The sequence below is a fragment of the Siphateles boraxobius genome, unplaced genomic scaffold, assembly GCF_051911475.1.
Source record: "Siphateles boraxobius isolate OS27281-9 unplaced genomic scaffold, OSU_SipBor_1 130, whole genome shotgun sequence".
Classification (NCBI taxonomy): domain Eukaryota; kingdom Metazoa; phylum Chordata; class Actinopteri; order Cypriniformes; family Leuciscidae; genus Siphateles; species Siphateles boraxobius.
The window spans coordinates 51,956,183-51,972,920 of NW_027508734.1; positions in this window are offsets into that span (position 1 = coordinate 51,956,183).

The following is a 16,738-nucleotide window of genomic DNA, read 5'->3' on the forward strand; positions in this document are numbered from 1 at the left end:
TATCAGAAAGGTGATCAGCTCATCCTTGAGTTGCGCTGGGGTCAGGCAGATCAGACAACAGCACGAGAAAGTAGCCACTATGTCTGATTTCGAAGAAATTGATGGCAAAAGTTTGGAAGAAACCGTACAGCAACTAAAAACATCAACCTGCGCCCTTGACGCACTTCCCACATCTTTTTTCAAAAATGTGTTACACAGCTTAGAAGCAGATCTCCTGGAAGTGGTAAATGCCTCACTTCTCTCTGGGAGTTTTCCGACCTCCCTGAAAACTGCTGTTGTCAAGCCCCTCCTGAAAAAGAACAATCTGGATAAGACCATATTAAACACCTATAGACCGATATCAAATCTTCCTTTCATAGGCAAGATCATTGAAAAAATTGTCTTCAATCAGCTGAACAAATTCTTAAGCTCGAATGGATACTTTGACCATTTTCAATCTGGTTTCCGACCGCACCACAGTACAGAGACCGCGCTCATAAAGATAATAAATGATATTCGCTTAAATACTGATACAGGCAAATTATCAGTGCTGGTACTACTCGACCTCAGTGCTGCATTTGACACTGTCGATCACAAAATACTTCTTGACAGGCTGGAAAACTGGGTCGGGCTTTCTGGAATAGTCCTAAAATGGTTCAGGTCATACTTAGGAGGCAGAGGTTATTATGTGAGTATAGGAGACCATAAGTCTGAGTGGACATCCATGACATGCGGAGTCCCTCAAGGCTCAATTCTTGTGCCACTCCTATTCAACCTGTACATGCTCCCAATGAGCCAAATAATGAGAAAGAACCAAATCGCTTACCATAGCTATGCAGACGACACACAGCTCTACTTATCCCTATCGCCTAACGATTACAGCCCCATTGACTCCCTTTGCCAATGCATTGATGAAGTAAACAATTGGATGTGCTAAAACTTTCTTCAGTTAAACAAAGACAAAACTGAAGTCATTGCGTTTGGAAACAAAGATGAAGTTCTCAAGGTGAACGCATACCTTCAGTCTAGGGGTCAAACAACTAAAAATCAAGTCAGGAATCTGGGTGTGTCTCTGGAGTGAGACCTTAGTTTCAGTAGTCATGTCAAATCAATAACGTCCCGGGTTACGTATGTAACCATAGTTCCCCGAAGCGTCCGTCCCTTCGGGGAACTAGGGTTACATACGTAACCCGGGACATTCCCCTTCAGGGACTACCGCTGCGTGTAATCGCAGTGGGAACGCCCCCCAGCGTAGCGCGTCTGAAGCATGAATGAAATCAGTCAATGGAGCGTCACAGCGGGTGACGTCACCGACCAGGAAGCTATAAATATCCCCTGAATACACAAGCCACCAGCTTCTAATGTTACTGAAGCAAGCGATCCAAGGGGATGCCGAGAGTATGGCAGGACACGCAGCGTCCGTCCCTTTGGGGAACTAGGGTTACATACGTAACCCGGGACGTTCCCCTTCAGGGACTACTGCTGCGTGTAATCGCAGTGGGAACGCAATACCCACATCCCCATACGACCAAATCCTGGAGCTAAGGTCAAGGGAATAAAATCTGACGAAAGTGTGCGGTGAGGACCAGCCTGCCGCATCACAAACGTCCTGAAGAGAAGCTCCTGAAAGAAGAGCTGTAGAAGCAGCCATACTCCGGCTGGAATGAGCCCTTACAGCCAAAGGTGAAGGCTGATGGGCCGAACCGTAAGCAAGCGAGATGGCCTCGACCACCCACTTGCTCATCCTTTGCTTAGATGCTGGACACCCCTTCTTAGGTGACCCAAAACAGACAAACAATTGTTCTGATTTCCTCCACAGGGCAGCTCTGTGGACATACGCATCTAAAGCCCTAACAGGACACAGCAAATTAAGTTTCTCCTGGTCTGACGTAAAAAAAGGCGGAGGACAGAAAGCCTGCAGAACTATAGGTCTAACCGAAGTGGTTGGTACCTTAGGAACATACCCTGGTCTCGGACAGAGAAAAGCTTTTACCATACCAGGAGCAAATTCCAGGCACGAGGGAGCCACCGAAAGTGCTTGAATATCTCCAATTCTTTTTAGAGACGAGATAGCAAGAAGAAGGATAGTCTTTAGTGTAAGGAACTTTTCCGAAACTTCCTCGATGGGCTCGAAAGGAGCTAGGGAGAGACCTTCCAAGACGATGGCCAGATCCCAAGCTGGTACCCTCGTGCGGACTGCAGGCCTCAGCCTCAAGGTGCCACGAAGGAAGCGAGATACAAGTGGGTGTCTCCTGAGAGAACCTCCACTCGAAGGGTCGTGGTAAGCAGCTAAGGCCGCCACATACACCTTCAGTGTGGAGTGAGATAACCCTGTGGAGAGCCGGTCCTGCAGGAAATCCAGCACTGTACCAACCGGGCAGTTAACTGGGTCCTGCTGGCGCTCTCCACACCAAGAGGTGAAAAGTTTCCACCTCGCGGCATATAACTTCCTTGTGGCGGGAGCTCTGGATTGGAGGATGGTCTCAACGACCTCAGTCGAGAGACCAGAATCTATGAGCTGGGCCCCCTCAGAGGCCAAGCCCACAGCCTCCATAGTTCTGGGCGGGGGTGAAAGATCGACCCACTCGCCTGAGAGAGTAGATCTCTCCTGATCGGTATCTCTAGGGGAGAGCCGTCGAGGAGAGACACTAGGTCCGCAAACCATACTCGGGCCGGCCAGAACGGGGCTATTAGCAGAAGACTGAGCCCGTCCCGGCGAACCCTCTCCAGAACTCCCGGGAGCAGAGCGATCGGGGGAAAAGCGTACAGACGTGACCTCGGCCACGGATGTACCATCGCGTCCAACCCCAGTGGGGCTGGCAGGCTGAGAGAGAACCACAGTGGACAATGTGATGTCTCTCTGGAAGCAAATAGATCTACCTCGGCACGACCGAAATGTTCCCATAGGAGCTCCACCACCTCGGGGTGAAGACTCCATTCCCCGGGCCTCGGCCCCTGCCTCGACAGGATGTCTGCCCCCTGATTTAAGTACCCTGGGAGATAAATAGCTCTCAAAGAAAGAATTCTCCCCTGGGACCATAGGAGAATCTGACGTGCCAGTTTGTAAAGTGGGCGAGAACGCAGACCCCCCTGATGGTTGATATAAGAGACCACCGATGTGTTGTCTGTTCGAACAAGAACATGGTGGCCCCTTAGGTCTGGGAGGAAGTGTTTCAGAGCCTGAAACACTGCCAACATCTCTAGACAATTTATGTGCCATAGACGGTGATGGTCCCCCCACAGACCCCGAGCTGGGCGACAACTCATGATCGCCCCCCCACCCCGTGAGAGAGGCATCTGTCGTTAGCATAACGCGACGACAAGGAGCTCCCAACACCGGGCCTTGGGAAAGAAACCGAGGATCTTTCCACATAACCAGGGCGCGAAGACATCGTCGCGAACTCATGATCATGCGAAACGGATTTCCCCTCGGGGAGAATCCCCTGGTTCTGAGCCACCACTGTAACGGTCTCATGTGCAGGAGGCCAAAAGGTATCACGTTGGACGCAGCTGCCATGAGACCTAACAGTCTCTGGAACTGTTTTACAGTGGACGACTGGCCTAGCTTGACCTGATCTACTGCGGCGAGAATCGAAGCAACACGAGCAGGTGACAACTGTGCCTGCATCGTCGTCGAATCCCACACTACACCGAGAAAAGTGGTTCTCTGTAATGGAGAAAGAACACTCTTCTTGGCGTTGAGCCTCAACCCCAACCTCTTGATGTGAGCAAGAACGACATCTCGGTGCCGAACCGCCTGCTGTTCTGATTGAGCTAGAATTAACCAATCGTCTATATAGTTCAGAATACGAATGCCCTGCAGCCTCAGCGGGGCTATAGCTGCATCCATACACTTCGTGGACGTGCGGGGTGACAGTGCTAGGCCAAACGGAAGAACCCGATATTGGTACGCTTCGCCCCAGAAAGCGAACCTCAGGAACTTCCTGTGTTGAGGGAGGATGGATACATGAAAGTAGGCGTCCTTTAGGTCTATCGTGACAAACCAGTCCTCGGATCTGATTTGTGACACGATCTGTTTGAGAGTGAGCATCTTGAATTTGAGCTTCCCTACAGTGCGATTTAAGAGACGCAGATCTAGAATGGGACGCAGCCCTCCATCTTTTTTCGGAACGATGAAGTACCGGCTGTAGTATCCTAACTCCCTGCTGGGCGGAGGAACCCGTTCTATAGCCCCTTTGTGCAGCAGAGTTTCTACCTCCTGTTCTAATACCAGAGCCTGCTCGGGGCCCACCACCGTGGGCAGAACCCCTCTGAACCGAGGTGGACGCGTTCTGAACTGAATAGCGTACCCGTTCTTTATAATATTCAGGACCCACTGAGAAACATTGGGAAGCATTTCCCATTCCGCCAGGAACTCTACTAAGGGAACCAGCCTCTCGAGGCTGGCCTCTGGATGAACATCCCGAGTGACAGACACAGCGCCCTGTAACATACTGGCAGGAAACAGCTGGTCTGAGCACTCCACAACCCTCCTCGGAGGGGGCGAGCGTCCCTCGGGAAATCGCTCGCCGAGTCTCTCTACGCCCTGTATAGGCAGGGTTAGTAGAACAGACCCCTGAGGGCATCGAGAAAGACAGGGCGCCGTGTTTTTGAGCGGCGAACTCAAGTCTTTCCCGATGGGGACCACCCTCAGAGTCCTGACGTTCAGCCCGTCAGGACTTTTTCGACGCGGCCTTCCTGGCGACAATGACTGACCTCAGATCAGTCCTGCCCCGAGAAGGCCGCGCCGGAGAGCACCCCGCCTCGTCCCTCCAGTTTGTCTGCGGGGGGGGGGGCACGAGACGCGACACTCCGCTTCTGCTGTGCTCTTTTAGAAGACGAACTCGACGGCTGGGACTGCCCTCGCTCAGCAGCCCCAGTGACTTTGAGAGGGATAAACTTATGAAAAGCAGCCGCCTGTTTTTTCTCTTCCTGGAACCTCTCAGTGACAGAGTGAAGAGCGTCACCGAAGAGGCCCGCAGGCGAAACAGGAGCATTTAATAAGAGAGATTTATCTTTTTCTTTCATAGAGGTTTGACTCAACCATAAATGCCTTTCTGTGGCCACCATGGCTGCCATAGACCGGCCAACAGATTTAGCTGTTTCCCTGGTGGCCCGGAGAGTGAGATCAGCAGTCTGCCTGAGCTCATTGATCATATCTGCCGAAATTTCTCCCCCCTCACACACATCTTTGAGCAGGTCAGCCTGATAAGCCTGCATAATGGCCATTGTATGCAAACATGCAGCCGCCTGCCCAGCCGCCGAGTAAGCCTTCCCCACCAGCACAGAAGTATTTTTCAGTGGTCTAGAAGGAAGAGCCGGTGCTTTAAGCGAAGATGCCGAGGCAGGAGAGAGATAGCTCGCGAGCGTCTCCTCCGCCTTCGGCATCGTCACATATCCAGCAGACTTTGCACCAAAAATATTACCATAAGCATTGGATTGATTGGTATATATTCTGCTCGAAACCGGTCTAACCCAGGTCTTTGAAACCTCAGCATGAAGGTCTGGGAAGAATGGTAAGCACCGGCAGGAAGGCTGAGGACGTGCAGAGAGAAATCTATCATCTAGTTTGCTTTTATTTCTAGATTCTTGTTTATCAGTTGGCCATTCAATACTGAGTTTTTCAACAGCCCGAGATAACACATCCATTAAACCTTCTTCAGCAGTATAATGAAGTGAGCTAGTTTCCTCTGATGCCAAACTTTCGACATCCAGATCCTCAGAACTGGATAATCTAAGTTCCACATCATCGCGTGCCTCCACCCGGGCAGAAGTAACCGCCGCAGCGCGTGCTTCCAGAGCCGGGTGAGAGGCACTGGATCCCGCCGGAGAAAGCTGAGATAGGGCGGGGCCCGTCTCAGCGCCGCCGGTGAGATCCATCTGCGAACCCCAAGTCAAGCGCCGCCGCTCTGCCTCAACAGAAGCGGGACCCGAGCCCTGGGGAGCTCGCAACAAACCACTCTCCTCAAAGAGCGATCGCCGCGAGCGCAGAGTTCTCAAAGGAAAACGCTCGCAATGCTCACAATCGACTCCCTCGAGAGCCGACTGGGCATGCTGAACTCCCAAACAAGCTACACATAACTCGTGAGAATCCCTACCCGTGATGTAACGTGTACAGGGGGGAACACACTTTCTATACTGCTCGCTCATTTTTTTTTTTTTATATATATATATATATATATAGTGAAAACTCCTGACAAATCAGACAAACACAATCGAAAGATATCAGACACACACAGAGCGCTGCTGAAGTAACAGAAGCTGGTGGCTTGTGTATTCAGGGGATATTTATAGCTTCCTGGTCGGTGACGTCACCCGCTGTGACGCTCCATTGACTGATTTCATTCATGCTTCAGACGCGCTACGCTGGGGGGCGTTCCCACTGCGATTACACGCAGCGGTAGTCCCTGAAGGGGAACGTCCCGGGTTACGTATGTAACCCTAGTTCCCCGAAGGGACGGACGCTGCGTGTCCTGCCATTGCGATTACACGCAGCGGTAGTCCCTGAAGGGGAACTAAATCAGCATATTATCACCTGAAAAATATTGCAAGAATTAGATGCTTTGTTTCCAGTCAAGACTTAGAAAAACTTGTGCATGCTTTCATCACCAGTAGGGTGGATTATTGTATTGGACTTCTCACTGGCCTTCCCAAAAAGACCATAAGACAGTTGCAGCTCATACAGAACGCTGCTACTAGGATTCTGAGCAGAACCAGAAAATATGAACACATCACACCAGTCCTCAGGTCTTTACACTGGCTGCCAGTTACATTTAGGATTGATTTTAAAGTATTATTACTGGTATATAAATCATTCAATGCCCTAGGACCTCAATACATTGCAGATATGCTCAGTGAATATAAACCCAACATATCACTCAGATCATTAGGATCACATCGGCTAGAAATACCAAGGGTTCACTCTAAGCATGGCGAGTCTGCTTTTAGCTACTATGCCAGCCGCAGCTGGAACCAGCTTCCAGAAGAGATCAGATGTGCTCCTACAGTAGTCACATTCAAATCCAGACTCAAAACACATCTGTTTAACTGTGCATTTACTGAATGAGCACTGTGCCACTGTTCGTCCGACTGTTTGCACTGTATTTTATTTTATGTTTTAATTATTCTGATTTCATTTGATTATTTCTGTATTTTATCTTTTATTCTAAACTGTTTTAATTATTCTGATTTCTTTTGATTATTTTAATTTCTTCTATGTAAAGCACTTTGAATTACCATTGTGTATGAAATTTGCTATATAAACTTGCATTGCCTTGCCTTGCCTTGCTTTTAAGAAATTTCTCCCTTTAAAAAATCATGTCCCTGGGGCTGCTGAGCGGGAGCAGCCCCGGCCGTCTGCGAGCTCATCATATAGGGCGCTGAAGCAGAGTGTCGCGTCTCGTGCTCCCCCTGCTGGACAGTGGGCTCAGCCGCGGCACTCTCAGCCCGAAATCTCCCAGTAATAGAACTGATCTGAGGACAGTTATATTAGCTAAGAAGGCTTCGGCTAAGAAGAAGTCCTGGCGCCACGACGCGCAGGACACTGAGGGTGGTCCCCACCAAGGCGGAAAGGTGTTCACCTCTTTCTACGGTGCCCATTCTTCCTCGGTGCCCTCAGGGGCCCGTTCTGCCAACTCCGCCTTCATGCCGGGGCACAGACGGTCCCAGCGAGCGATTTCCCGAGGGACGCTCGCTCCCTCTGAGGAGGGTTTCAGAGCGGTTAGACCAGTTGTTCCCTGCCGGTGTGCCTTTACAGGGCGCTGCGTTTGCTGCTCAAGTTACACCAGAGGCCAGTCTCAAGAGACTGGTACCCTTAGTAGAATTTCTGGCAGAGTGGAAAAGCCTTCCAAAAATATCTCTTTGGATCCTGCAGACAATAGAAATGGATTATGCTATCAAATTCAGGTGTCGTCCACCAAGAATCAGAGGGGTTCTGCCTACAGTGGTGGGCCCCGAGCAGGCTCTGGTTATGGAACAAGAGGTGAAAGCACTCCTCCAAAAGGAGGCTATAGAACGGGTTCCTCCTCCCAGTGTGGAGTCAGGCTATTACAGCCAATATCTCATCGTTCCAAAATAGGATGGGGGGTTGCGTCCAATTTTAGACCTGCGCCTATTGAATCGCTCGGTAGGGAAGCCAAAATTCAAGATGCTCTCTATCAAGCAGATCGTGTCACAAATCAGATCCGAGGACTGGTCTGTCACGATAGATCTAAGGGATGCGTACTTCCACATTTCCATCCTTCCACAACACAGGAAGTTCCTGAGATTCGCCTTCGGGGGCGAGGTGTACCAGCACAGGGTTCTTCCGTTTGGCCTAGCTTTATCTCCCCGCACTTTCACGAAATGCATGGACGTAGCACTAGTGCCCCTGAGGCTTCAGGGTGTTCGTGTCCTCAATTACATCAACGATTGGTTGATTTTAGCTCAGACAGAGCAGATGGCGGTTCGACATTGAGATGTCGTTCTCGTTCATATCAGGAAGTTGGGGTTGAGGCTGAACGCAAAGAAAAGTGTATTATCTCCTCAGAAGACCACTTTTCTGGGTGTCGTTTGGGTTTCGGTTTCGATGCAGGCGCGACTCGCTCCGACCCGCATCGTTTCGATTCTCTCAGCTGTGAAACAAGTAAAGCTAGGCCAGCTACTTACTGTAAAACTGTTTTAGAGACTGTCGGGTCTGATGGCAGCAGCGTCCGACGTTATACCTTGCGGCCTGTTGTACATGAGATCGCTACAGTGGTGGCTCAGGACCAAGGGATTGTCCCCGAGGGGAAATCCGCTCCGCACGGTCAAGGTCACACGGCGCTGCCTTCGTGCTCTGGTCATGTGGAAAGAAACTTGGTTCCTTTTCAAAGGGCCTGTGTTGGGGGCTCTTTGTCGTCGCGTAACGCTAACGACGGATGCTTCCCTCACAGGGTGGGGGGCGGTCAAGAGTGGTCGTCCAGCCCAAGGGCTGTCGCAGGACCATCATCTATCACGGCTTATAAATTGTCTAGAGATGTTGGCGGTTTTCCAGGCTCTGAAACACTTCCTAGCAGACCTGAGAGGTCATCATGTGTTAGTTCAGTCAGACAACACGTCGGTGGTCTCTTATATAAATCATCAGGGGGGCCTGCGGTTTCGCCGGCTTTACAAGTTGGCCCGTCAGATCCTCCTGTGGTCCCAAGGGAGGTTACTATTTCTGAGAGCAATGTATCTTCCTGGGTATTTGAATGTGGTAGCAGACTCCCTGTCGAGACAGGGGCCGAGGCCGGGGGATTGGAGACTCCATCCCGAAGTGGTGGAGCTCCTTTGGTTGAGTTTCGGTCGCGCCGAGGTGGACCTATTCGCTTCCAAGGAGACCACGCATTGTCATCTGTGGTTTTCCATCAGCCATCCAGCCCCTCTGGGGTTGGACGCTATGGTGCAGCCGTGGCCGAGGTCACGTCTCTTCGCCTTTCCCCCGATTGTTCTGCTACCTGGAGTTCTGGAGAGGGTTCGCCGGGACGGGGTCAGCCTACTATTAGGCAAGGCAAGGCAAGGCAAGGCAAGTTTATTTATATAGCACATTTCATACACAATGGTAATTCAAAGTGCTTTACATAGAAGAAATTAAAATAATCAAAAGATATCAGAATAATTAAAACAGTTTAGAATAAAAGATAAAATACAGAAATAATCAAATGAAATCAGAATAATTAAAACATAAAATAAAATACAGTGCAAACAGTCGGACGAACAGTGGCACAGTGCTCATTCAGTAAATGCACAGTTAAACAGATGTGTTTTGAGTCTGGATTTGAATGTGACTACTGTAGAAGCACATCTGATCTCTTCTGGAAGCTGGTTCCAGCTGCGGCTGGCATAGTAGCTAAAAGCAGACTCGCCATGCTTAGAGTGAACCCTTGGTATTTCTAGCCGATGTGATCCTAATGATCTGAGTGATCTGTTGGGTTTATATTCACTGAGCATATCTGCAATGTATTGAGGTCCTAGGCCATTGAATGATTTATATACCAGTAATAATACTTTAAAATCAATCCTAAATGTAACTGGCAGCCAGTGTAAAGACCTGAGGACTGGTGTGATGTGTTCATATTTTCTGGTTCTGCTCAGAATCCTAGCAGCAGCGTTCTGTATGAGCTGCAACTGTCTTATGGTTTTTTTGGGAAGGCCAGTGAGAAGTCCATTACAATAATCCACCCTACTGGTGATGAAAGCATCCACAAGTTTTTCTAAGTCTTGACTGGAAACAAAGCATCTAATTCTTGCAATATTTTTCAGGTGATAGTATGCTGATTTAGTTATTGCTTTGACATGACTACTGAAACTAAAGTCTGACTCTCGAGACACACCCAGATTCCTGACTTGATTTTTAGTTGTTTGACCCCTAGACTGAAGGTATGCGTTCACCTTGAGAACTTCATCTTTGTTTCCAAACGCAATGACTTCAGTTTTGTCTTTGTTTAACTGAAGAAAGTTTTGGCACATCCAATTGTTTACTTCATCAATGCATTGGCAAAGGGAGTCAATGGGGCTGTAATCGTTAGGCGATATGGATAAGTAGAGCTGTGTGTCGTCTGCATAGCTATGGTAAGCGATTTGGTTCTTTCTCATTATTTGGCTCATTGGGAGCATATACAGGTTGAATAGGAGTGGCGCAAGAATTGAGCCTTGAGGGACTCTGCATGTCATGGATGTCCACTCAGACTTATGGTCTCCTATACTCACATAGTAACCTCTGCCTCCTAAGTATGACCTGAACCATTTTAGGACTATCCCAGAAAGCCCGACCCAGTTTTCCAGCCTGTCAAGAAGTATTTTGTGATCGACAGTGTCAAATGCAGCACTGAGGTCGAGTAGTACCAGCACTGATAATTTGCCTGTATCAGTATTTAAGCGAATATCATTTATTATCTTTATGAGCGCGGTCTCTGTACTGTGGTGCGGTCGGAAACCAGATTGAAAATGGTCAAAGTATCCATTCGAGCTTAAGAATTTATTCAGCTGATTGAAGACAACTTTTTCAATGATCTTGCCTATGAAAGGAAGATTTGAGATCGGTCTATAGTTGTTTAATATGGTCTTATCCAGATTGCTCTTTTTCAGGAGGGGCTTGACAACAGCAGTTTTCAGGGAGGTCGGAAAACTCCCAGAGAGAAGTGAGGCATTTACCACTTCTAGGAGATCTGCTTCTAAGCTGTGTAACACATTTTTGAAAAAAGATGTGGGAAGTGCGTCAAGGGCGCAGGTTGATGTTTTTAGGTGCTGTACGGTTTCTTCCAAAATTTTGCCATCAATTTCTTCTAAATCAGACATAGTGGCTACTTTCTCGTGCTGTTGTCTGATCTGCCTGACCCCAGCGCAACTCAAGGATGAGCTGATCACCTTTCTGATATTAATGATTTTCTCAGAGAAGAAAGAAGCAAACTCACTGCACTTTCTCACTGAGAGCATTTCACTGGGAATCTGGCTTGGGGGGTTTGTCAGTCTCTCTACAGTAGCAAAAAGACTGGGCGTGTTGTTTATATTGCTGTTTATAATATTCGAGAAGAAAGTCTGTCTAGCTTTGCTTAGTTCCTTATTGAAAGCATGGATGCTGTCTTTGTCACGGTAGACACATTCTCTGTTCCTTCTCGTCTCGTGTTTATGTTGTGGTTTGAATGCACGTGTGTAGTGGGCGTGAATGTATGACATCACCTGATCCACTTCAGCTGATCCTCATTCACTTCACCAGCTGCAGTCAATCTCACCACTCTATTTATACTTACCGCTGTTCTATCATCCTTGTCAGATCGTTGTTTGATGTCGTTCGTGTTGGTGTTCCAGTGTCCAGTTCCTGCCTTGTGTTCCAGTTCCTGTTCTCCGTCTTCGTCTTTGGGTTTCGTCTGCTGTTTCACCGTCACCGCACCATCGTCTCTTCACCACCGGATCCTGACCACCGAAGTCCCTGTGTCACCCGTTCTACATCTGCCTGTACTGCATCATCATCATCATCATCTTTATTAAATCTACTGTTTACTTGCATTTGCTTCTCGTCTATTATTACATGATGACAGAACGATCTGACCAGGAAAGAGAAGCAGCGAGTGCATCACAGAGATCGATGGAGGAATTCATTCACCATAGCATCAGGAGGATGGATTCGCAGCAGCGAGAGATCGGCGACACGGGACGCGCAGTACAGGCCTTGGTGACACAGGTGTCCGAGCTCACCCAGCAGATCCAACGCCTACAGGGTCCCACTGCGCCGCCCACACCGACCGTTCCTCCCATACCACCAGAAGGACCCTCCCAGCCAGAGCCCCGTCTTCCAGTGCCAGAGCATTATGCCGGTGAGACTACCTTTTGCAGAGCATTTTTGACCCGCTGTACGATGCATTTCGCTTTACAGCCCCGCACGTTCAACACGGAACAAGCGAAGGTGCCGTTCGTTCTCACTCTGCTGACGGGGAAGGCTGCGCTTTGGGGAACGGCGGTGTGGGAGAACCAACACCCATGCTGCGCCTCGTTCCAGACCCTCGCCGCCGAAATGAGGAAAGTTTTCGACAGGGCTGTCTCTGGCAGAGAGGCAGCCCGAAGACTGGCGGAACTACAGCAGGGAGAAAGGTCGGTTTCGGACTACTCTATTGAATTTCGGACCCTGGCGGCGGAGTGCGGCTGGAACGAGGAGGCACAGTGGGATATGTTCCTGCATGGGTTGGCTGACCACGTCCAGAGGGAGATCTACGCCCTGGATCTACCCACCACTCTCAACGGGTTGGTCGACTTGGCTCTGCGGGTGGACGCTCGGCTGTCTAGGGTCGAGCGCCGAGTCCCGTCCACCCGTACCTTCGCAGGGACCGACCCTCCACGATCCAGCGGCAGGGACGTGGTCAGCCCCGTCTACGATCCCGAGCCCATGCAGGTGGGTCGAGCTCGGCTTTCCCGGGAGGAGAGGGAGAGGCGGAGATCCCAGGGCCTTTGCCTGTATTGTGGAGGAGCGGGACATTACGCATACAACTGTCCGGTAAAAGGCCAAGCCCGATAGTAAAACTGAGGCTACTATCGGGTGGGATCTCCGCTAGGAAGACCTCATCATCGATTACATCTACCTCCACACTCCTTCCGGTAAGACTAAGGTGGTCAGTCCAACAGCACGACTGCCATGCACTTCTGGACTCTGGGGCTGAAGGTAATTTTATGGACCACACTTTTGCACAGAAAATTCAGATTCCCCTCAGACCCCTCACTCACAGAATTGCCGTTCACGCACTCAATGGACAAGAACTCCCCACCATTTCCCTTTGCACTGAAGACATCACCCTCACCACTTCCGGCAACCATTCTGAGACTATTTCATTCTTCATCATGGACTCACCCCTTGCACCCGTCGTCCTCGGACACCCCTGGCTCATCCGTCACAACCCCCGAGTGGACTGGCACCATAGATCAGTACTGGAGTGGAGCAAGGAATGTCATAAGTCTTGTCTCGTGTCTGCCTGTTCGTCTGTGCCTGTTTCTGTGTTTCAGGAGGAAGCAGGGGATCTGTCTAACGTGCCCGCGGAGTACCTGGACCTGAAGGAGGTGTTCAGTAAGTCTCGTGCTGCTTCTCTCCCTCCGCATCGTCCCTATGACTGTGCTATAGATTTACTGCCAGGTAAGTCTCCGCCTAAAGGCAAGTTATATTCACTTTCTATTCCAGAAAGGGAGGCTATGGAGAAATATATTTCTGATTCTCTAGCAACCAAGTTCATTCGCCCTTCCTCTTCTCCAGCGGGGGCGGGGTTCTTTTTTGTGGGGAAGAAGGACGGTTCTCTGCGACCTTGTATTGATTACCGAGGGCTGAATAACATCACGGTAAAGAATACTTATCCTTTGCCGTTGATGTCTTCAGCCTTCGAGAGGTTGCAGGGAGCGTCCATCTTCACAAAACTGGATTTACGTAACGCTTATCATTTGGTTCGCATCAGGGAGGGGGATGAATGGAAAACTGCGTTTAACACCCCCAGGGGGCACTTTGAATATTTGGTCATGCCTTTCGGGCTGTCCAACTCCCCAGCAGTTTTCCAGGCACTGGTCAACGACGTGTTGCGAGATATGATCGATCAGTTCATATATGTCTACCTGGATGACATATTGATTTTTTCTTCTTCTCTCCAGGAACACGTGCAACACGTCAGACGAGTGCTTCAGAGGTTGCTAGAGAATGGGCTTTTTGTCAAGGCGGAGAAATGCGATTTCCATGCACAGTCGGTCCCGTTTCTAGGGTACATCGTCTCGTCTGAGGGAGTGCGGATGGACCCTGAGAAGATCAAGGCTGTGGTAGATTGGCCAAGCCCAGATTCCCGCAAGGCCCTGCAGAGGTTTCTGGGATTCGCCAATTTCTACCGGCGTTTTATTCGCAATTTTAGCCAACTAGTCGCACCTCTGACTGCCTTGACCTCCCCCAGAACTACGTTCAGGTGGTCAGACACAGCCGAAGCTGTGTTCTCCAAACTAAAGGGCCGCTTTGTTTCAGCCCCCATCCTTGTCGCCCCTGATTCTTCACGTCAGTTCGTGGTGGAGGTCGACGCATCAGAGGTGGGAGTAGGCGCAGTGTTGTCCCAACGCTCTTCCACAGACGAGAGGATGCATCCCTGCGCGTTTTTGTCTCATCGTTTATCTCCAGCCGAACGCAATTACGACATTGGTAACAGAGAGTTGTTGGCAGTTAAGTTAGCGTTGGAGGAATGGCGCCACTGGTTAGAAGGGTCGGGGGTACCTTTTATTGTCTGGACTGATCACAAGAACCTAGAGTACATCAGAACCGCCAAAAGATTGAACTCCAGGCAGGCTCGATGGGCATTATTTTTCGGTCGCTTCGATTTTACTCTTTCATACCGCCCGGGTTCCAAGAACGTCAAACCCGATTCACTATCCCGTATATTTGATTTTTCCGAACGCCCGTCTACTCCCGAGTGTATTTTGCCCGAAACTCTATTCGTTTCCACACTCACATGGGAGGTCGAATCGAAGGTCAAGAAGGCCTTAGAAGGGGTAACGCCTCCGCCCGGTTGCCCACCGAACCGATTGTTTGTGCCGGAGGGATTACGGTCCGACGTTATTCAGTGGGGTCATAACTCCAACGTGGCTTGCAATCCAGGGGTTAATCGTACTAGCTTTTTGGTCAAGCAACGGTTCTGGTGGCCACTTATGGCTCGCGACATTCACGATTTTGTTTTGGCTTGCTCGGTTTGTGCCACTGGTAAGACTTCCAATCGACCTCCAGATGGGTTACTCCAACCGCTGTCGGTTCCTTCGAGACCCTGGTCCCACATCGCACTAGATTTTATTACCGCCCTCCCGCCCTCTCAGGGGAACACAGTCGTTTTGACTGTAGTGGACCGATTCTCGAAGGCAGCCCATTTTGTCCCCTTACCCAAATTACCCTCAGCCAAGGAGACAGCGGTTACAGTCGTAGATCACGTTTTTCGTTTACATGGCCTTCCGATTGACGTGGTGTCCGACAGGGGACCCCAGTTCGTGTCCAAATTTTGGCGAGAGTTTTGCAGATTACTGGGGGCGACGGTTAGTTTGTCCTCAGGGTTTCATCCCCAGAGCAATGGTCAAACCGAGAGAGCCAACCAGGATTTGGAGAGAGTGTTGCGATGTTTGGTTTCCAAGAATCCTTCCTCTTGGAGTCAACAACTCTCCATGGTGGAGTACGCCCACAACACGTTGCCAGTGTCGGCTACGGGCCTATCTCCGTTTGAGTGTAGTGTAGGTTACCAGCCACCAATTTTTCCCAGTCTGGAATCCGAGGTCGCGGTCCCCTCCGCTCACGCCTTTGTTCAGAGGTGTCACCGTACCTGGACTAGAGCCCGTGAGACTCTACTCCAGGTGGGGGCGCGCACTAAGGCTAAGGCCGATCGCCACAGGACGAAGCCTCCCGTATACGTCGTTGGTCAAAAGGTGTGGCTTTCAACCAAGAACATTCCTCTTCGCTCCGTATCTAACAAACTTGCTCCCAAATTTATTGGCCCGTTTGCTGTCACCAAGATCATTAGCCCGGTGGCAGTCCGCCTCAAATTGCCTCCCGCGTACAGGAGGATCCATCCCGCCTTCCATGTATCTAAAATCAAACCCGTGTTTCATTCTCATATTAATCCGCCTGTCCCGGTTCCTCCCCCACCGCGACTCGTAGATGGGGAGACCACGTATTCGGTTAATCGTATACTGAACTCCAGGCGGAGAGGACGCGGATTCCAGTACTTGGTGGACTGGGAGGGTTACGGTCCGGAGGAGAGAAGTTGGGTGCCTGCTAGAGACATACTGGATCACTCCCTCATCGATGATTACAATCGACAGGGTAAGGAGTCTGGGAACGCCAGGAGGCGTTCTTAGGAGGAGGGGTACTGTCACGGTAGACACATTCTCTGTTCCTTCTCGTCTCGTGTTTATGTTGTGGTTTGAATGCACGTGTGTAGTGGGCGTGAATGTATGACATCACCTGATCCACTTCAGCTGATCCTCATTCACTTCACCAGCTGCAGTCAATCTCACCACTCTATTTATACTTACCGCTGTTCTATCATCCTTGTCAGATCGTTGTTTGATGTCGTTCGTGTTGGTGTTCCAGTGTCCAGTTCCTGCCTTGTGTTCCAGTTCCTGTTCTCCGTCTTCGTCTTTGGGTTTCGTCTGCTGTTTCACCGTCACCGCACCATCGTCTCTTCACCACCGGATCCTGACCACCGAAGTCCCTGTGTCACAAGTTCTACATCTGCCTGTACTGCATCATCATCATCATCATCTTTATTAAATC